The following is an 11,019-nucleotide window of genomic DNA, read 5'->3' on the forward strand; positions in this document are numbered from 1 at the left end:
ACCACCTCCTCTGATTGACGTTCCTGAAGCGGAGTGGCATATTTGTTTGAAAAACTAGGTATCGGAAGAGTCAATGGAAACCTTGATACGTTGCTCGTTTTCGCTGAGGCTAGGTTCAGCGAAAAGCTGAGCCTTTTTGTTCTTCCACAAAAAGTATCAATATATCCTACAGAATTTATAAATTTTCACGACCACTAGCAAATAATACTGCTACTACTGAACTCATACTAGCTCTAAGCCGCCGGAGACCACCAAATCTGCCCATTATCTTCCTTCGTCCCAATGTTCTCATGACTTCGCGCTTTTGCTCTCTTTTATCAAGTTTTTGTTAATTTTAAATCTTTTCTTATAATCGTTTTCCAACCCGTTATACTGCTTATGATTTTGCCCTAGCTGAATTGCCTAAATAGAATCTTCTTGGTTACCTATTATTTGTAAAATATAACCTGATCATTTTAATTTTTTTATTAGAGAAATAGACAATGGCATTGAATCACATAGTAGAGCATTAAATCATTTAGGCTCTTATAAATCATTATAATTCTTTTGTGCCCATGGACTTTCAAGGACGATACCTTTGACCTAATCTTAGCAGTGGACTCTCTTTTCGAGAAGCTAGCGGCCTGAAAATAACCGTACCGAACTGGTGTCGACCAACCATATCAAGAGCTCATAACTTACTGATTTCGTAGATCCGAGCTAGCGAGAGGTAAACTGGTATAGGTACAATTAAGTGAAGATTCTGCTGAGTCTTGAACGAGGAAAATCTAAGCTATCTCTTGATTATTTATAGATTCATTTACTTAAGGAATAGCCTACAACAAGAATATGACTCGACTGTTGATTTATAGACAGACAAATATAAATAAATAACCCTTACGATCAAAAAATCCGGTCCGTCTTAAAGTACCGGATAAAAGTGAGCTCACACAGAGCAAATGCTCAAGGTGCCCTAAAAATATTATTTTTAGGGCAATATTATTAAATATTATTAAAAATATATATTTAAAAACTATTATTTGGGGCTTATATACTATATTCCCGACCACTATTCTGGTCTCTTGTGTCAATATCATCCCACATTTGCTTCTCATTGTTTTTGTATCTGATCGACATATTTTGTTTCTTTACATTTCAAAACAAGTATTCTTAAGTTATTTTAATTTTATTTGACTGTTTAATATAGTTGATCCTATTTATTACAATACTCCCCTCATTAATAAGAGACTTCACCGTCTCTCAATAGGTTAATTTCAAAAGAAAATTCTCGCACTTGAACAACTCTGCTTCACCTCAGTCTTGATATGCAGGATACCATTTTATTCTAGCTGGTGTGAATCCTCTTTTCAATTGATATGCTTTTCTTGGGCATCACTGATAGAGTAGAGATTGACTAAATAAACCATACAAGAAGAATACACTCTTACTTAGAACTACTCATGATTCTATAATAATCCAAGCAAAACCATAAATGATAAAGAGGAATAAACAACTGTCACAAATAAAAATAAGAATAAATTCAATTTTCTATGTAGGATTTTTTTTTTATGTTTGAAAAATTTTCCCCTTTTTCCACAGAACAATCGAGCCCACAAAAGGATTGGCACAAAATACTGAACTACAAGGAAAAAAAATATTTGTGTTTGCCTCTTTCTTTAAAATATTCCAGATTGTTTTAACTTTCACAAACATTTAAAGGTAGTTGACTTAGACATTAAACTGGTTAGAATATTATTATTATACTCGCAGAAAGTTTTCATTGCACCTACATTTTCAGTTTGAGCATTATTTAATGCTCACTCTGTTGGTGCTCCATGGTCCAAGTATTCTGCCTATTCTGAGGTTATTTACTTGAAAAAACCTCATAAACTGGAGTAAATGGGTAAACAACCTATCATGAGGTTGTTTACATATTGAGTTGGTGGTCAACGATTCAATTTTTTCACATTTCCAAAATTCACACGTACTTCAAGGGCTATGGTAGGAAATAACTATCCAACTCTTCAAAAAATAGAAGGCTTAAAACTTGGGTCAAAAATTTAAAATTTATGTATCTTGTCTTTCATGTAAGTGAATCATTTCCATATCAAATAAAGTCTGAAATGTTTCAAGAGCCGATTTTCTTTGAAAAAAACATATTTCAGAAATGGTTCTTTGTCTGGATGTTTGGATTGATGAATAATAGATATTAGTATGAATTGTGTTGTGGTGTTCTCGCGCCTCCTCTGTTATCTCCTACCTTGTATGTTTTTTTATTATTATTATTATTATTGATATCCTGTATTTGTTATTTCGGCATTTTCTCATAGTTGTTTATGGCCGACACATCGAGCCGTGCTCTCCGTCGACCAGTTTAGAAATTTATTTATGATGTATTTTGTCAATAAAAGATCTTGTCTTGTAACTCTCATCTTTGAGAAAGTATATTTTTAGATTAAAACAAAGTTCTTATATATTTTTTTCAGAAAAATATGAGTTTTTGTTTATTTAATAAAGGACTCCAGGATATTTATTATGGTAAACAGTAATTTAGAGTAAAAATCTGGAACCCTGATGATTCACTGTAGAACCCGGCTCATCGACCGAACGCCGCCAACGAGAGGCCCGCTTGACCGCCGCCGAAGTGTCGCAATGCTGCCAGCGCACAGCACGCACGCCGCCACCGGCAGAGGCGGCTGCGTTTGGTTGACTTTGAATTAATTTTGCGGCAATTCTTTATTGGGTCAACTGCAAAGTCGGAGCTTTTCTTTTCTCGTGTGGTTAAGGGTTTCGACTTTCCTGATTACAAATCAAGCGGGGCTTGCACTATCCCTGAACTCGGGGATTTCCTCGAAAATCTATGTGTCACCCTGAAAAAAAATTTGGTTCCCCGAAAATCACCCTATTAAGGTGCCACCCCTAGTGATTTATCACTAGTAAATATCCCTGCCAAATATGACTTTTTCTCTTGTATTACTTCGTCTCTTGTGTTGCTTAGCATATAAACCAGACAGATACAATTGCAATACGGTATGCACTGTTGTTCATATGTTGACAAAAGTATCGTCTTTGTGAAATTAAGTTAAAAAAAACAAGCTTTTTTAACTGAAAGTAAGAAGGGATATTAAAACTTAAAACGAACCACAATTATTCCGTATATGAAACGGGCTGTCCCCTCCTCAACGCCTCGCTCTTTACGCTAAAGTTTATTTATTGATTTAAAAATTAGTGGTGATTAGTGATTAGGTGATTAGGTGGAATTAGTATAGGTTTTAATGTTGCTCCTTACTTTCAGTTTAAAAAAAACTTGTTTTTTACTTAATTTTTATACGTTTTTCAGTTAATGCAGATTCGTTTTTGGTTAACCGCTCATGACAAATTAGGACACAATTTGTACACTAATTTCGGCAGATTTATTCCGGGTTTGAAGAGTTATCCTTCCTCAGTACCTTGCTCTTTACGCTAAAGCTGTTAGCACTTTTAAAAAAGATTTCTATTCTTATTAAACAGCTCCTGTGTTTCAATTTTTGTAAACAGTCAAACTTTAGCGTAAAGAAGAAGGTATTGAGGAGGGGGGAACTGTTCATATAAGTAGGGATGCATCAGGAGATACTAAACCAACAAGAGGGCGCCCTTAACATACTAAACTAACAAGATCATTGACCTCCAAATCAGAGAGCTACAATACTAACTATACAAGATCAACGACCGGGACATGTGACATAATCAGATAAGGCATTTCACCTAGTGAACATTCTTATCAGGGAGAAATACTGACGAGACACAGACAAGAATTACGTTGAACTTATTGTGTACTTCGATTGTGTAAGAATTGATGACAGAAAAATCAATTGGCTTCATGAGAATTTAAAATGTATCTGTGCACAGTTGCATGAACATTGGAAACGTCAGAGATTAATTGACATTTTAGGGGATTTGAAAGTAGAAACGAAAAAGGTAAGGCATCTCAGTTAATACTTATTCTATTAAAAGATACAAATTATTTTTTATTTGGGTGGTTCTCAACTGTGTTCTGTATAATACGCAAGTACCATTTGAACAGTGTTGTCAATATAAAATATGCTCTAACATTGTAGTATACTAAAAAGTTGATACTAATAGAGATGCAGATGCCAAGAAAGGAATTTTAATAAAGAAATTCAGAACAATCCATAGAAATCCTTAGAAATCAACTAGTGAGGTGATTATAGATTTGAAGCATCAAGGACCGCAATCATCAATGACCCTAACCACCAAGGACCTCAACGTCCAGAGATCCCCTACCCAACCTCCAAGGGGCCCCCTTCCCCTCAACTTTTTGGGCCCCTCCCCGCATTATTTTTAAAAAACTTAAAATAAATATAATTACTCTCTGTTTTTAAAAACTTCTGGCTGTTTTCCAAATCATACCCGGACCTATCCAAGATATAATTTGAGGCTTTTGCTAAGGACAATAAATCTCGCTCCAGACTTTAACCAAGGACATTAAATCTCCTTCCCAGGCTTTTACCAAGGACATTAAATCTCGTCCAGACTTTTAACAAGGATATTAAATCTCGTCCAGGCTTTTACCAAGGACATTAAATCTCTTCCAGGCTTTCAACAAGGACATTAAATCTCGTCCAGGCTTTTACTAAGGAAATTAAATCTCGTCCAGGTTTTTACCCTGGATATTAAATCTCGTCCAGGCTTTTATCAAGGACATTAAATCTCGTCCAGGCTTTTAACAAGGACATTAAATCTCGACCAGGCTTTTACCAAGGACATTAAATCTCATTCCCGGTCTTCTACCAATGATATTAAATCTCATCCAGGCTTTTACCAAGGACATTAAATCTCGTCCAGGCTTTTACCAAGGAAATTAAATCTCGTCCAGGCTTTTATCAAGGACATTAAATCTCGTCGAGGCTTTTACCAAGGACATTAAATCGCCTCCAGGCTTTTCCGAGGACATTAAATCTCGTCCAGGCTTTTACCAAGGACATTAAATCTCGTTCAGGCTTTTACCAAGGACATCAAATATCGTCCGGGCTTTTACCAAGGATATTAAATATCGTCCAGACTTTTACCAAGGACATTAAATCTCGTCCAGGTTTTTACCAAGGACATTAAATCTCGTCCTTCCTTCTAAACTAATTACAATAGCAACATTTTATCCTATATTATTAGTATTTTCAAGGGTTTTTTGGTAGCCTTGATGGAGCATTTTCCTTCTTAACTAGCTACAATAGCAACATTTGACCCTATACTATTAATATTTTCAAGGGTTTTTGGTAGCTTTGATGGAGCATTCTCCTTCTAAACTATCTACAATAGCAACATTTTACCCTATATTATTAGTATTTTCAAGGGTTTTGGTAGCCTTGATGGAGCATTCTCCTTCTAAACTAGCTACAATAGCACCATTTTACCCTATATTATTAGTATTTTCAAGGGTTTCGGTAGCCTTGATGGAGCATTTTTCTTCTAAACTAGCTACAATAGCAACATTTTACCCTATACTATTGGTATTTTCAAGGGTTTTGATAGCCTTGATGGAGCACTCTCCTTCTAAACTAGCTACAATAGCAACATTTTACTCTATATTATTAGTATTTTCAAGGGTCTTTTGTAGCCTTGATAGAGCATTCTCCTTCTAAACTAGCTACAATAACAACATTTTACCCTATATTATTAGTATTTTCAAGGGTTTTGGTAGACTTGATGGAGTATTTTCCTTCTAAACTAGCTACAGTAACAAGATTTTACCCTATATTGTTAGTATTTTCAATGGTTTTGGTAATCTTTTCTCACTCCCAACATTACTTTACGACTTTTTGCATACCCCTACACCAAGAAATACCTTTCAAAAACTTCATTATATTATTTCAGAACAACCACGTTTAAAATACATGTGATTTATTAGTCTCTTCTGAATTTTCTCAATGAAAAGAAATAAGTTACAGATCAATTCTGTTTTTTTCCAGAGAAAATAAAAAGATTCCACTTCAGTGTTGATTTTTCTTAAAGAGATGAAAAAAAATTAAAGTTCTGTTCTAAATTTCTTATCAAAGATAGAAAAAAGTTATACTATGATTGAGAATATTCGACCATGAAGATACCGAGTTTAAGTTTAATTTTGAGTTATCTCAAAAACGTGTATAAGAGTCCAAGTTGCCTTCCAAAGATGTAAAGTTTAACTTTGGTTCTGAGTTTTCTCAATAAAGTGAAGAAACTTTCAAGTTCTCCCCTGAGTTTTCTCGAAGAAAAAAAGAAAAAAGTTCACCATGAAGATACCGAGTTCCACTTTAATTCTGAGTTTTCTCAAAGAAGTGAAGAAAAGTTCAAGTTCTCTTCTGAAGATAAAAAGTTCCACTTTTCTGAGTTTTCTCAATAAAGTGAAGAAAAGTTCCAAGTTCTCTTCTGAATTTTCACAAAGAAAAAAAAGTTACAGATCAATTCTAATTTTTTCTAAAGAAAATAAAAAGATTCCACTTCAGATCTGACTTTTCTCAAAGAGGTAAAAAAATAATTAAAAGTTATGTTCTAAATTTTTTATTAAAGATAGAAAAAGTTATACTATGATTATGAATATTCACCATGAAGATAAAGAGTTTCACTTTAATTCTGAGTTTTCTCAAAGAAGTGAAGAAAAGTTAAGTTCTCTTCTGAATTTTCTCAAAGAAAGCAAATAAGTTACAGATCAATTCTAATTTTTCTAGAGAAAATAAAAAGGTTCCACCCCAGCTATGATTTTTCTCAAAGAGGTGAAAAAAATTTAAATTTCTGTTCTAAATTTCTTGTAAAAGATAGAAAAAAGTTATACTTTGATCGCTAATATTCGCGATGAAAATAAAAAATTCCACTTACATTCAGATTTTTCCCAAAAAAGGGAGAAAATGTTTAATATTTCTTCTGAATTTTCCTAAAGAAGAGAAAAAAAGTTAGTCCAGTTCTAAGTCTTACCAAAGAAGAGAAAAAAAGTTTCATGTCAGTTCTGAGTTTTCTCAGATATGAAAAAAAATTAATTTCTGTTCTAAATTTTTCCGTAGAAGATAGAAAAGAAGTTACAGTTGGATTATTTATATTATCACGAAAGATGGAAGAGTTTCAACTGTAATTTTGAGATTTTCCGATGAACTAAAGCAGGTGCATTTTCTCTCAACTGGATATAATTATCTCCACTTTTATCACTGAGGTTTCTAAAGGAAGAGAAGAAAAATTCAAGTTCTGGTCTAAATTTTCTCAAAGAAAATAATATAGTTATAGTCCAATTCTAATTTTTTTCCAAAGAAAACAAAAAATCTCCGACTTTTTAATGAACATTGTAAACGTTTGACATGCTAGGGTATCCTAAAATAATAGAGTATAACAAAGTAATGCATAAATTGTTTTATTGAAATAACGACGTGCAGAAAATTGACATAAAAATATGTTGCATACATTATTATACATTGTAAATATTATTGAGCAGCTTTGGAAATTTTGAATCTGTTTCATAAAAAAAATCATCATGTTCTCTCTTGGTACTAGAGTTACTCGCTTCTCTCAGTTCATAACATCTAGAATAACTGTTATTCCATTTTGATTCATCTGCAATTTTGACTGAGGTGTCACATATAGGCTAACTATACGTTTCATCCTCGATATTATTTTATTAACAGACCATTTGATTATCGGTTGAAGTAATTTTATGGTTTGCTTCATTTTCCATTAATTTATGTTTATATTCATTAGTTATTTTGTCTGCCGATGCCTTTTTTTATTTTGACAACGATTTCATTGTCTATTATCACATTATTTTTACAGAGGTAACAGTTCTGGCACGTAGACAAGATATGATTTATGATGTTGGCGCAGCAGTATGCATGTCTTCTATTTCCCTTTGCTTTCATTCGAATGCTAACACCGGTATGATGACGATAAGATCTATCAACGGGGAACATGTTACCAGAACCATTAGCTAAAAGTTGCCCCTCTTCATCAACTATTATTTTTATGTTGACATTCTCTTTGAGTACTAACTTCTCTGGAAATGATACTTTCACGTATCTATCATTTGCAATATGAAAGTTCTTGGGTACTCCAAAGGAATTTAACTCTTCACTGGCATAACAACGTAGGCATACATTCCCAATAAGATCTCCACTACTACTTGTTTCATAGTTCAAATATATTTCTTTGTCAACATTCAAGGCAACCATGACTTTATCATGTGTACATACTTTCCTCGAATAACCCATTTTCACGCCTTTTTTTAAATATGATACCTGTTTTTATCCCTTCAATGGGTGAAAATTATTGATTTAATACATGCAATAAACTAGGTAGTGTCGATAACCTACGATGGAGTACCACTGGGAAAGCCGCTTCCGATGTAATAGCGAGCATAGAGTATGTTTGATACAGCCGCAAGCATACATAGTGAGAGAGACTTGCAAAGTCTCTACGTTATGTTGCGCGCATGATTACGCTAGGTTACGTGCACGCACGTAACCTAGTCTAAATTAACCTTAAAAATGAAATAAAGCTATGTCGACTTTGCATGTCTCTCTCACTATGTATGCTTGCGGCTGTAGCAAACGTACTCTATGTTCTCTCCTGAATTTTCTCGAAGAAAAAAAAGAAAAAATTTATACTATGCTTGTGAATATTCTCCATGAAGATAAGGAGTTCCACTTTAATTCTGACTTTTCTCAAAGAAGCGAAGAAAAGTTCAGGTTCTTTTCTGAAGATGAAAAGCTCCTTTACACTTTAATTCTGAGATTTCTCAATAAAGTGAAGAAAGTGGAACTCTTTATCTTCATGGCGAATATTCTCAATCATAGTATAACTTTTTTCTATCTTTAATAAGAAATTTAGAGCAGAACTTTAAATTTTTTTCACCTCTGAAGAAAATGCGAACTTAATTGGAATCTTTTATTTTCTCTGTTAAAAAATAAATTTGATCTGTAACTTGTTTCTTTTCATTGATAAAATTCAGAAGAGAACTTGAACTTTTAGTCACTTCGTTAACACAACTTAGAATTAAAATGGAATTTTTATTTATCTGGAAAAAAAATAGAATTGATCTGTAACTTATTTCTTTCCATTGAGAAAATTTAGAAGAGAACTTGAACTTATCTTCACTTCGTTGAGAAGACTTAGAATTAAAGTGGAATTTTTTATTTCTCTGGAAAAAAATAAAATTGATCTGTAACTTATTTCTTTTCATTGAGAAAATTTAGAAGAGAACTTGAACTTTTCTTCACTTCGTTGAGAAAACTTAGAATTAAATTGGAACTTTTTATCTTCATGACGAATATTCAAAATCAAAGTATAACTTTTTTCTATCTTCTATGGAAAAATTTAGAACAGAACTTTAAATTTTTTATGTCTTTGAGAAAATTAAGAATTGATCTGTAACTTATTTCTTTTCATTGAGAAAATTCTGAAGAGATTAATAAAATCACATGTATTTTAAACGTGGTTGTTCGTATTCCTGAAAACTAAAACCCTACTTTATTAAAAAAAATCAAATATTAATAATAAAATTAGGTACATTTTAAACGGAGATGTTTGTATTTCTTGAAATTAAAATTCAACTTTATGAAGAAGAATCAAATATCATTAATAACATCTTATGGATTTTGAACATGGTTGTTTTAGTTCTGAAAACTAAAACCCAACTTTATTAGAAAATCAAATATTATAAATAAAACCAGATGTATTTTAAAAGTGGACGTTCTCATTTCTGAAAACTAAATCCCGACTTTATTAACAAAAAGTCGTAAAGTAATGTTGGGGGTGTAAAAGGATGAGTACTTTAACTTGTAAAGCAGGTTTAAGAGGAAAATTAAGAAAAGAACTTGATCTGAAATAACATAATAAAGCCTTTTGAAAAGAATTTCTTTGTGTTGGAGTATGCAAAAAAGTCGTAAAGTAATGTTGGAGGTGAAAAAGGATGAGTACTTCAATTTGTAAAACAGATTTCGGAGGAATATTAAGAAAAGAGCTTGTTCTGAAATAATATAATAAAGCCTTATAAAAAGTATTGCTTGGTGTTGGGGTATGTAAAAAGTCGTAAAGTAATGTTGGGAGTGAAAAAACATGAGCAATTCAACTTGTAAAACAGGTTTATGAGGAATATTACGAAAAGAACTTGTTCTGAAATAATATAATAAAGTCTTTTGAAAGGTATTTCTTGCTGTTGGGGTATGCAAAAAGTCGTAAAGTAATGTTGGGAGTGAAAAAAGATTACCAAAACCCTTGAAAATACTAATAATATAGGGTAAAATTTTGTTATTGTAGATAGCTTTGAAGGAGAATGCTCCATAAACGCTACCGAAACTCTTGAAAATACTAATAGTATAGGGTAAAATGTTGCTATTTTTGCTGGTTTAGAGGAAGAGTTATCAATAAATGATACCAAAAACCCACTAAACCAATAATAATATAGGGTTAAATATTTTTAATGTAGTTAGTTTGGAGGGAGAATATTCAATCAAGGCTACCAAAATTCTTGAAAATACTAATAATATAGGGTAAAATGTTGTTATTGTAGGTAGTTTAGAAGGAAAATGCTCCATCAAGGCTACCAAAACCCTTAAAAATACTAATAATATGGGGTAAAATGTTGCTATTGTAGCTAGTTTTGAATGAGAATGCTCCATCAAGGCTACCAAAAACAATGAAAATACTAATAATATAGGGTAAAATGTTGCTATTGTAGCTAGTTTAAAAAGAGAATGTTTCATTAAGGCTACCAAAACCCTTGAAAATACTAATAATATAGGGTGAAATGTTGCTATTGTAGCTTAGTTAGAAGGAAAATGCTCCATCAAGGCTACCTAAAACTCTTGAAAATACTAATAATATAGGGTAAAATGTTGCTATGTTAGATAGTTTAGAAGGAGAATGTTACGTCAAGGCCACCAAAAACCTTTGAAAATACTAATAATATAGGGTAAATTGTTTCTATTGTAGCTATTTTAGAAGTAAAATGCTCCATCTAGGCTACCAAAAACCCTTGAAAATACTAATTGTGTAGGGTGAAATGTTGCTGTTGTAGCTATTTTAGAC

This window comes from Artemia sp. Qi Xiang Cuo, chromosome 2 (genome assembly GCF_049724085.1).
Source record: "Artemia sp. Qi Xiang Cuo chromosome 2, ASM4972408v1, whole genome shotgun sequence".
In the NCBI taxonomy this organism is placed as follows: Eukaryota; Metazoa; Arthropoda; class Branchiopoda; order Anostraca; family Artemiidae; genus Artemia; species Artemia sp. Qi Xiang Cuo.